Below are 11,241 nucleotides of genomic sequence, written 5' to 3'. Positions count from 1 at the left end.
TATGTATATAAAAAAAAATCGATATATATATTTTTTTTTGAACAACTTAAGTTTATATAAATAATGTTATTAATTTATGTTTATGTTAATGTTAATATATAATTTTTTTGAACAACTTTAATTTAATTAAATTTATATAAATAAACTTATTTATTTATTAATTAAATAAGTTTATGTAATTAAATAATTTTATATAAATAAGTTTATATAAATAAACTTAAATAAATAAGTTTATATAAATAAGTTTATATAAATGGAGGTGGTCATGGGCCGTGCCACGTGCCGGGCTGGTGGGCCATGCTGGCGTGCCGATTCACGGGCCGACGACCGTGCCGCCCACCGTGCTCATGCCGTGCCTGTGTCGATTTTCAATTTTTTTGTTCACGGCACGGCCCACGGCCCACAAGTGGGCCGTCGTGCCGGTGGCCGTGCCGTGCCGGGCCGGTGCCACTTACGTGCCGGCACGACCCATGCTCACCTTTACTCCTAGAGTACCATGCACAAAGTACTCCAAGTTTATAAAATTTATATATGTATATAAAGGGGAGTTTTTTTTCCCAAGAATCTGGAGAGCCACGTAGGATTTTGTTATTTAAAAAAAAATATAGAGCGCCACGTAGAATTATGATTTTGCGCTATGTAGGATTAAAATGTGCTATGTAGGATTGCAATTTGATGTGTGCCACATAGGATAATAACTATTAAAAAATTAAAATAATAAAATTTTAAATAAAAGTCAAGATGAAATATAACAATCCAAATTCATCAACTGCTACGTAAGCTTAAAAAAATAATAATTTAAGCAGCAAAACAAAATGAAAAATTAAAATTATCATACTGTTCTAATGATTTATCTAATTACTTCAAAAAAAAATGTACTATAATCTATGATTAAACAAAAAAAAATGATATTTTGCTATATATGTCTACTCTTAAAAAAATATAATGAAGGTAGTTTGCAATTAACGTGCATATTAATGTTTATTATAATTAAAAAAATTTTAAAAATTTGTACTAAAAAAAAAACCCCTTACAAAATTAATCCTTATCATTATTATTAGCAATGCAAGACAATTGTGAATGTATATTGGCTATCTAATGCATATGATTATTATTTCTAAGAAAAAAAACTTAAAAAATTAATCCGTTTTTAAAAAAATTAATCCTTATCATTATTATTTGGACTGTTAGGAATTTTTAATGATTACAATTTGAATAATGATAAAATTAAATTAGGAAAAAGATATGAATTGATTTAATTAGCTTATGAATTATTTATTTATTTATTTTTTGGCTGTAAACCAGGGGCAAGTCCCCGGTAGGTAAAAAAACAAAAATAACTAAACAGAAATTTAACGTGGCAAAGCTACCCCTACGATATCATCATGCAAGATACGTCCTAAGTCAATAGGAGGGAATTGAATCAACTCGATATTGTTGTTTTGGACGACACCTTGATTTGCTAAGCAATCAGCAGCCCTATTTGCTTCACGATAGACATGTTGAATTTGCACTTGCCAATCAGTCTCCTCAATAAGCTGCTTGCACCTTCTTATAATATGATAACCTTGGCCTCGTTGAACCTCCTCATTCCTCAGTGCTGCTACAACAGTTTGACTATCTAATTGCACTTGAACCTAAGCAGCATCCATTCATTTTGCCAGCTCCAAGCCGTACTCTATAGCTTTCAATTCAGCTATGTAAGCATTACAATTCCCCAATTTGAGAGAGAATCCATGTAAAACTTCCCAGTATAGTCTCAAATCAAGCCACCTCCACCTGCTGGCCCTGGTGCCCCTCTAGCAGCACCATCCGTATTTAGAGCAAGCCAACCAATTGGGGGAGCAATCCATCTAATGTGTGATTCTTCTCGTGTCCTAGCAGGCTATTGAATACTCCTTACATCATCACCCAAGACACGCCAAACTTCTTCAAAACGAGCAAGAAGTAATTGATTTATATATATGGGTTCTCATGTGCTCTGTCAAACACATAGTTGTTCTCCATTTCCAATCCACCACAAAGTAATGGAGAAATAAGTAGGCCATACCTCAGGTGAGAGATTGCTGCGCTGCTGCACCTTAATATTGTGAGCTATCCATTGTTGTAATTTACCACTAAAGAAGGACTGATTTAAGGCAAGCCCTCCCACCTGGCACCAGACCTCCTTTGCAGCTCTGCAGTCATGAAATACATGGAGGGTGCTCTCTTCATTGTTGTTGCAATTCTTACACCAAGGGTTATCAGTTAGATTTCGCTTTAAACAGTTTGCATTTGTCATTAAACGATCATGTATAGCAAGCCAAAGAAAGACCTTCTCCCTTTGCTGTACTCTAAGAGACCAAATTAATTTCCAGACCCCATCATTCTCAATAGCATCATCTCTTCTTATAATCTTCATGACTGATTTAATTGTGAATTTGCCACTTGAGGATCCTCCCCAATATAATAAGTCCCCTGTATTAGGCTCATTACACAAAGCATGAGCTTCGATTAACTTCAGAGCACTAGCAGGTAACAAGTCTGCGAACAAATCCCATTTCCGTCCATTTTCAACATCCCATAATTCTTCCACCGTTGCTCCATCAAGGTGAGTGGGAATATCAGCAATAGCAACAGCGTGAAGGGGACTAGGCATAGCCTAGTTGTGATCCCAAAACAACGTGGAATTCCCATTCCCAATAGCAACACGAGCTCCTGCACAGATAAGCTTAGCATATTCAAAAATACCCCTCCAAACATTTGACATGTTTGCTTTAGCTTCAAACATATCAATGTCACATCTCCCTTTGCAATATTTCGCTCTCAGTACACGAGACCAAAGGGCATTTGGCTCTTGTAGACACCCTAATGTGTCTCCCAAAATCAAACCCAGTGATGAATATCTTTCAAGTCATTTGATTATAAAACAAAGTGAAAGTGTGAAAAGTCAAGTGATGTGGATGTTTTTATTAAAATGTTTTTCTTTCTGTTTTTGAAAATGTCCTCAATTTATAAAAATAGCCAGTCCAATTTAGTTTGGTCCATGATAAGGGTTCAATAATAGTGTAGTTGGATTGGGCTCAAAAAGAGCTTTCCAATGATATATTATAAGCCCAATTCCGATGAATAATGAGGAAGTTATGTCTTAAACTAAATTTGGCCCGAAATGAATTTTATATGCGGCCCAATGATCTAGAGGAGGGCCTATTAATTATTATTCCTAAATTTATTAGGATTGATTTTAATCTTCTAGAATATTTGGAAGGTTCTTTTTTATTCTAATAGTATTAGGATTAATAATTATATTTTAAAGAGTTTTATTTGGAATAAAATAAGTGTTTTATGATAAACCTGATTTTAATTTGATAAACACGGAATTTACTACTTAATAATATTAAGGAGAGGATTCCGCGTACAAACACATTTTATCTTTTTATTAGCACCAAACGACAGAGTCTGTCGCCTGGCGCTAACGTTTGTCGCTTGGCGCCAATCCTGTCGCCTGACGTTGATGTCTGTCTCCTGGCGACAGATGCCAGTTTTATTCCGATTAGGACTTGATTTGTTTCCAGACTATAAATAGGGGTCGTATCTCCCTGTTTTCCATCATCAAGAATTCACAATCAACAATCAACAATCATCTCTCTCTATTCTTTCTCTAAAGCTAGAAGCTTTCTCTCTCTCTCTTTCTCTAAACCTTCCCTCATACAAAATTCCACATTCATTAGTTCTAGACACACCTAGCCAAGTTCGAAGTTGTCTTCGCCCTAGACGTGAAAGGTTGATAATTTCTGAGGGTTTGGTCCCAAATCTTTATTTCAATTATTTAATTGAAGTGTTTGTTTATTATTTTCCTTGAAGTTACTAACGCGTGTATTTTGTTATTAGAAAGAGATATGAGGCATCGAAGTAAGTAATTTAATTACTTTATTGATCTTTTGATATAGAAATCATACTTAGATTATTTTGTTAATTCCTAGTATCATGTTTAGGGTTAACTAATATTTATGATATTATGAATGTTTATGATGCTTCTATTCTTTCTTTATATCATGTTAGTGTCATGTTAGGGCTAATTGATCTTTAATGTTTAGTGACATGCTAGGGTTTGTTATTAATCTTGTTAGTATCATGCCTAGGATCTTGCTAATATTATTATGCTTTGAGATTGAGAATATTATTATTATGATGATGATTGTTATTATGTTGCTTGATATTATATTTATTATTATTGTTATTGCTTGATCACGCCATCTCTTGTAGGATTAAAGGGAATTTGTACTTGTAATCACGCTTAATAAGATAATTAATAATCTTGGTTTGACTAATATGATTATAATTCAAGTGATCGCCAATAATAGATTTGTTTGTGCATTAAATTCAACCAACATAGATTAAACAGGTTTAGGGTTAATCTATTGATTGTATGTTAGTCAGAAAGCACACATGAATACGTGAAGAATAAAGTAGAGGCCTATTTAGGGCAGGTTCAATCTCTTTTAGGTTGAATTTGTACCTTCATCCCCAAACTTCCAGTCATAGTTCCAGACCTATTGGAGTTAACGATCTCCTGGATCGTTAAGGGGTGTAACCTTCACCTTGTGGACGGTTTACAAGTTCCTAAAACTTGTTGGCTGACAGGCTAAAGTCGTAATCACCTAATAAAAAATAATACCTAAATCCACTAACTATGTAGATAGGGAAGAAGGGTCGAATCCACAGGGAAACGAGTCTTTCTATTCCTAATTAATTATTAAAATCTAAATTATCAAGTAACCAATTTGTTATTATAAAAGGGAACTAAACTACTAAGAGTGAAAGTGGGAAGGAATAAAAGTAGGAGGAAATCAAATAATAAAAGACCTAGGGCATAGGTTCACCAATAAATAATATTCCAGGGTAAAACATAATAATCAATCACCAATGCATCAATTAATCAGATCATAAAGGGCTTTTGCTACGTATTACAATCACAGAATTAATCTACCGGTATTAAATCTCATCTCTCGAATCTCGACTTAACCATTTATAAATTAATTTGCCTATTGAAACTAGACCTAAACATCAATTCTCATCTCTCGAATCTCGAATCAATATTGTCAAACTCATGCATAAAAGATCAGGCCTAATCTAGTCACAGAGCATTAAATCAATCAATAGGAAATTAATCAAGCTTTGACAATCAAAAACAATAAATTACCCCTTCATATTATTGCTTGTCCCTAAGCAAAGCAATGAAAAAATAAATCAAAATTCACCCCAAATACAATTAAAATCAATAAATATAATTCAAGGTAAATCTGACAAACATGTATCAAAGTCAACCAATCAAATCCATCTAACTACCAATTTTCCCTAACAATTGTCAAATGTAGCAAACTACAAGAGCATATAGAATTCAAGACTAGTGCTCACAGACTCAACTCTCATTTATGTGACGAGTAAAAGATGTACTCAACCGCTCTCCGTCCACCCCTTTATGTGAACAATGCCCTCCCAAACTCACACACTCGTGTGTTTAAAAAGACATTCACTCAACCTAGTAGTCGACTCGGAATATGTCAAGTCATAACTTGCATTGATAAACAACACTTTCACATTTACACAACTCTATGCACAAGGTCAGAAGGTCTTTAAAGCTTGTAATGTAAGGCTAGGGTAAAGGGTAGGATAAATTTGGGGAAATATGTGAGAGTAAAGCTATGCTAAAAGGGAGCCATATCCTAATAAACCCATGATCAAAGATAAACAATGATCAAACATCTCCAACACAACTAACTCCAACAAGTATTCACCAAATACAACTCTAAACATATCAAACAATCCCAACACTTACAATTTCACTCATAAAAATATGATAATATAGGAACTAGAGTGAATAACAAATTTTGAACTAAAAAACTTAAAATATTTTCATTGAAACTCAACTTTTTTTTTCTTTTCAAACTTGAAATTTTTTCTCTCTTTTTTTTTTTCTTGAGCAACCTTCATGTAGAACATTTGAACATTAATCAATTTTTTTCTTTTTGCTCTTTTTTTTTTCTTTTGAAGTTCACTCATTTTTTTCACTTTTTTTTCCTTGAACTTATTCTTTTTTTTTCATATCATCATACTTCTATTTTTTTCAAGAAAATTCAACTTTTAAACTCATTAAAAATCAAATACGATCAAGAACAAATAACTTCTTAAAACCGCCCAAGTTGCACAAATAATAAGGCACACTACAAACTCCCTCACCTCACTCACTAATAGCTCCCCCAAGCCAAGCTTGGGACTAGTAACCAATGGGGCTAAATAGGGCTTGTAATGTGGCTAAAAACAATAAAAGGGCACAAGCAACAACATGGGTAGCAAGAAGGGAACAAATGTATCTAAATAAATCTGAAGGCTACCTAAAAGAACAAATGTCTTCGTCCTCCACATGTGCATAATAGTGAGTCATGAAACACTACTTATAGTTGCAAACCAATACTCAAATTCATTGACATACCAGGAACTAATCACACATTCCTAACCAAATCAACTAGTCAAGCACTATATTCACAAGTAGTTGGACAAAATTGACGCAAGTTAAGGTTCCAAGCAATTAAACTTCAAATCATGATCAACTAATCCACAATATCTATCATCAATAACCAAGAATCAAAATGATTTCGAAAAATTTTCATCAAGGGGCACAGGGAAGCATGATTTACAATTCATTGGAACGTATTTTTGGATTTTTTTATTTTTTCAATTTTTTTGTATTTTTCTTATAGGAAAGCATAAAACTATACTAGAAAGAAATAAATATATGCTAATAAAGCATTAAAATCTAAACTAAGAACACCAAAGAAAAATAAAAAGAAAGGGAAAGAAAGAGTACCTAAATATACAAGAAATCCCCCCCAAGCTAAATCAGACAATGTCCTTATTGGCTTAAAGGGAAGCTTGTAATCCAAGTGACTACCCTTCATCATCAAACTTGTCTCCACCACCATCCCAAACATTGCAATGCATCATCTTGGTACAATTTTGGACAAAAAAGAAGCAAAGTGTTAGTAAGAGAAGATGCAAAAACGAGTCAGGTTCACTATTTTGCTCATAACTTTTTTTATACAAATGATAATGACGTGATTCCAATTGCATTGGAAATTAGACTTGAAGAGCTTTCCAATGATAGGTCACACGCAAACTTTCGTTAAGAAACACAAAAGTTATAGCGTTTTGAAGTTGGCCAGTTTTGCTGCCGCGGTCTCGCGCCCGACCGGGCGAGCGTGGCCCGATCGGGCCGCCTCCCAAGTCCGATCAGCTGGTGTTTTACGACTTTCTGCACGAGAATTCTTCTTGGCCTTAATTTTCTTCATATTTTTCCTTGTTTTAGCAAATGCCACCCGATCGGGTGGGACTTTTACTACCCCTCAAACTCTACAACTTGCTTCTCTTTCTCCACTTGTTCATCCTCAAACCCAATTCCTACACAATTTAGAACTCTTTCTATAGCATCCACATCATCTTTCCAAGTATTAGTTTTTCCTGCGGAAGATGCAACACAAAATACCGCCTCCAAGGGATCTCTAACGAGAGCTTGGGGCTTATTAGAAAAATTATTTACATAAACCACATCAACACTATAGCACTTTTCCTCTAACATGGGGCTTTTAGGGACATTATTCAGATTAAAAGTAATATTATCATCCCCAACACATAATGTAAGTTTACCACTTTTCACATCTATTATTGCCCCTGCAGTATGAAGGAATGGTCTACCCAAAATAATCGGAATTTGCAAATCTTCCTTCATATCAAGAACAACAAAATCAACAGGTACATAAAATTTACCTACTCTAACAGGAACATCCTCTAAAATACCTAAAGGGTATTTAACAGAACGGTCGGCTATTTGCAGAGTAATATTGGTAGATTTTAATTTACCTATATTTAATTTAGAGCTCACAGATAATGGCATAACACTTACACTAGCACCCAAATCACATTAAGCTTTATCAATCATCAGATTACCAATATGACATGGAATAGAAAAACTCCCTGGATCTTTTAGTTTAGGTGGAGATTTATTCTGTAAAATAGCACTACATTCTGCAGTAAAAGCAACTGGCTCTACCTCACTAATAGATCTTTTTCTAGTTAAAATTTCTTTCATAAATTTAGAATATGCAGGAACTTGAGTAATTAAATCTATGAAAGGAACCGTTACCTGCAAATTTTTCACAACCTCCAGAAACTTACCAAATTGCTTATCCAACTTACTCTTTTAATGTCTATTAGGGAATGGAAGTTTAATAGCTGGACCCTGCACATCTCCACTCTTATCCTGGGGTTTACCCTGCAAAGAATTATCAGAAATATTAGTGCTACCCTGGAGCCCTACAGGGCTAGTAACAACATCATTTGGTATAACGGAATCATGATTAGCAATTTTTGTTATAACAGGTTCATCATCTTTGGGCATAGGAGGCCCATCATAGTGTGAACCACTCCTCAGGGTAATTGCATTCGCATATTCTTTAGGTTGTACTGGCTGTGATGGTAGGGCTCCCTGCTGGCGAGTTTGCAGAGTAGAGGAAAGTTGCGCAATCTGAGTATCTATCATTTTATTATGTGCTATCAATGAGTCAATTTGCGCATCTCTACTCTGCATCTGCTTCTGCATAGTACCTAACATGGTTTTGATTTCTGATAGGTTAGAATCAAATGGAGGAGTAACAACCTGTTGCGGTCTCTGATGTGGAGGTTGGTAGTACCTCTGCTGTGGTTGTTGTACCTGTGGTGGGGGGTTAGACACATTCGTACTATTATAAGACATATTTTGGTTATTTTTCAACCCTGCATTGTAGGTGTTGGAGTATGGACTAATTTGCTTATATGCTTGAAAAGCATTAACCTTCTCAAGTGAGCTCCTACAATTCTGCGCCCAATGACCTACAAGACCACAATTTTCACAAAATATTACAGGGTTAGTACCAATAGCAGAAACATTAGCGACGGAAGATGAATTAGAATTATTAATATTGTCTAATTTCTGGCTAATAGAAGTCAATTGTGCTTGCAAAAAGGATATAAAATCGACTTGATGTTTTCCCTTATTTGCAAATCCTCTAGGATTCCCATATTGGGAATTATGAATAGCCATCTCTTCGACAACATTACTCGATATATTCACATCCAAATTCATAAATCTTCCGTTAGCTGCAGAGTCCAAAATCATTCTTGAATTATATCCAAGCCCATTGTAGAAAGCTTGGATTATCTGCCACTGTTCTAGTTTATGATGGGGACATTCTCTCTGCAAATCCTTAAATCTTTCCCAAGCTTCATATAAAGATTCATCCGCTTCTTGGGAAAAATTTAGGATTGAACTCCTTAACAAAGCTGTCCTCTCTGCAGGGTAATATTTATTATAGAAATTCAAAACAAGAGTATCACAGTCAGTAATACCAAGTGCAGTTCTATTCAATCCATTATACCATAGTTTAGCTTTACCACACAAAGAAAAAGGAAAAAGAATCTCCCTGATTTGGTCTTGTGTGACCCCAGCTTGCCTAATCGTGTTGCAATATTGACAGAAATCTGCAATATGAAGATTTGGGTCTTCACCCTTAGCTCCGCTAAATTGCTTTCTTTCAATCATAGTAATAAACTGGGGATTGATCTCGAATTGTACTCCCTCGAGATTTGGTGTAGGAGAAAGATGTGGAAAATCTGTCAGGGACGGCTGCGAATAATCGCTAAGCTTGCGAGGTGGAGGTGGATTCATGCTTGATTCCTGATCTGTACTAAACAAACAAATATGAGAAACTATCTCAAAGAACTTGCGTTATCTGAGACGAGAAAAAAATAAAATAAAATAAAATAAAATAAAAATAAAAAATAAAAATAAAAATAAAAATAAAAATAATAACCTAGACTACAAAAATAATCAGAAATAAAAATAAAACCGTTTCCCCGGTAACGGTGCCAAATTTTGACAGGCTAAAGTCGTAGTCACCTAATCAAAAGTAATTACCTAAGTCCTCTAACTAAAGTAGATAGGGAAGTAGGGTCGAATCCACAGGGAAACTGGTCTTTCTATTCCTAATTAATTATTATAATCTAAATTATCAAGGTAACCAATAATTGTTATTGTAAAAGGAAACTAATCTACGAGGAGTAAAAGTAGGGAAGAAAATCAATAATAAGGAAGACTAGGGTCACAGGTTCACCAATAAATAATACTCCAGGGTAAAACATAGTAATCAATCATCAATGCATCAATTAACTAGATCATAAAGGGTTTTGCTACGTATTACAATCACAGAATTAATCTACTGGTATTAAATCTCATCTCTCGAATCTTGACTTAACCATTTATAAATTAACCTGCCTATTGAAAATAGGCCTAAACATCAATTCTCATCTCTCGAATCTCGAATCAATATTGCTAAACTCATACATAAAAGACCAGCGCTAATCTAGTTGCAGAACATTAAATCAATCAATAGGAAATTAATCTAGCATTGACAATCAATAACAATAAATTACCCCTTCATATTATTTATGGATCCCCACAAACCCTAGAAATAAACTACTCGTGCATAATTAAAACTAAACTAATCAAAACAATTAAAGTAAACATAATTAAAAACAATAGTAATAAAACGAAACAACAATTATAAAACTAATACGAAAACAAAAATATATAGTGAAAGCTTGAATAAGAACATAAAACTAATAACTAAAAGTCAAGAATATTAATGAAAATAATTGAAAGCTTCATAAAGAAACACTAAGCAAAAGTTCCGTAAATAAATTCAACTTAAAAACTAATCAATCATGCAATCCCACTAAAATTAATGAAAAGCTAAAAATTAAAGCTACTGCCAATTCATGACGTCTTCGTCCAAGAATTTTGGGAATATATAGATGTAGGCCCTATAGCATTGTAGCCCAAACCGACTTAAAACATCAAACACACACTAGCCCGTTTTTCACGCCCAGCACGACTTCTCTAGGGGTTGGGCCTCCTCATAAGATTGGGTCAGCAAGTTTGGCCCAATCCTTAACTTGTTTGGTTTGTTTATTGCTTGTTAAACTTGGACTCCTTCATAATCGAGCTCTTATTCACCGAACCAAATTCCTTTAACTCGGTCTTGAGCTTTAAATATTCGGTCATAAAATACGCTCCGACTCTAATATTTTCGTAGTGGCTTAAATAGCTCGGGAATCGTCATAAATCTGTAAATTCCTACAAAATAATACTAACTCTACAAAAACACTAGA

The 11,241-nt window shown here is 34.4% G+C and overlaps 1 non-coding gene across 1 annotated transcript; it reads left to right on the top strand.

The window, feature by feature from the left end:
* Nucleotides 1–9,245: 9,245 nt before the first annotated feature.
* Nucleotides 9,246–9,352, top strand: LOC145593270 (small nucleolar RNA R71). Its single transcript, XR_014102632.1, has one exon. It is a non-coding gene; the product is annotated as a small nucleolar RNA R71 (small nucleolar RNA).
* The last annotated feature ends 1,889 nt before the right edge of the window (nucleotides 9,353–11,241 follow it).

The sequence above is a fragment of the Chenopodium album genome, chromosome 18 (assembly GCF_948465745.1).
Source record: "Chenopodium album chromosome 18, dcCheAlbu1.1, whole genome shotgun sequence".
Classification (NCBI taxonomy): Eukaryota; Viridiplantae; Streptophyta; class Magnoliopsida; order Caryophyllales; family Amaranthaceae; genus Chenopodium; species Chenopodium album.
The sequence above is the reverse complement of the archived record's forward strand: the minus strand, read 5'-3'. Positions and strand labels throughout refer to the sequence as shown.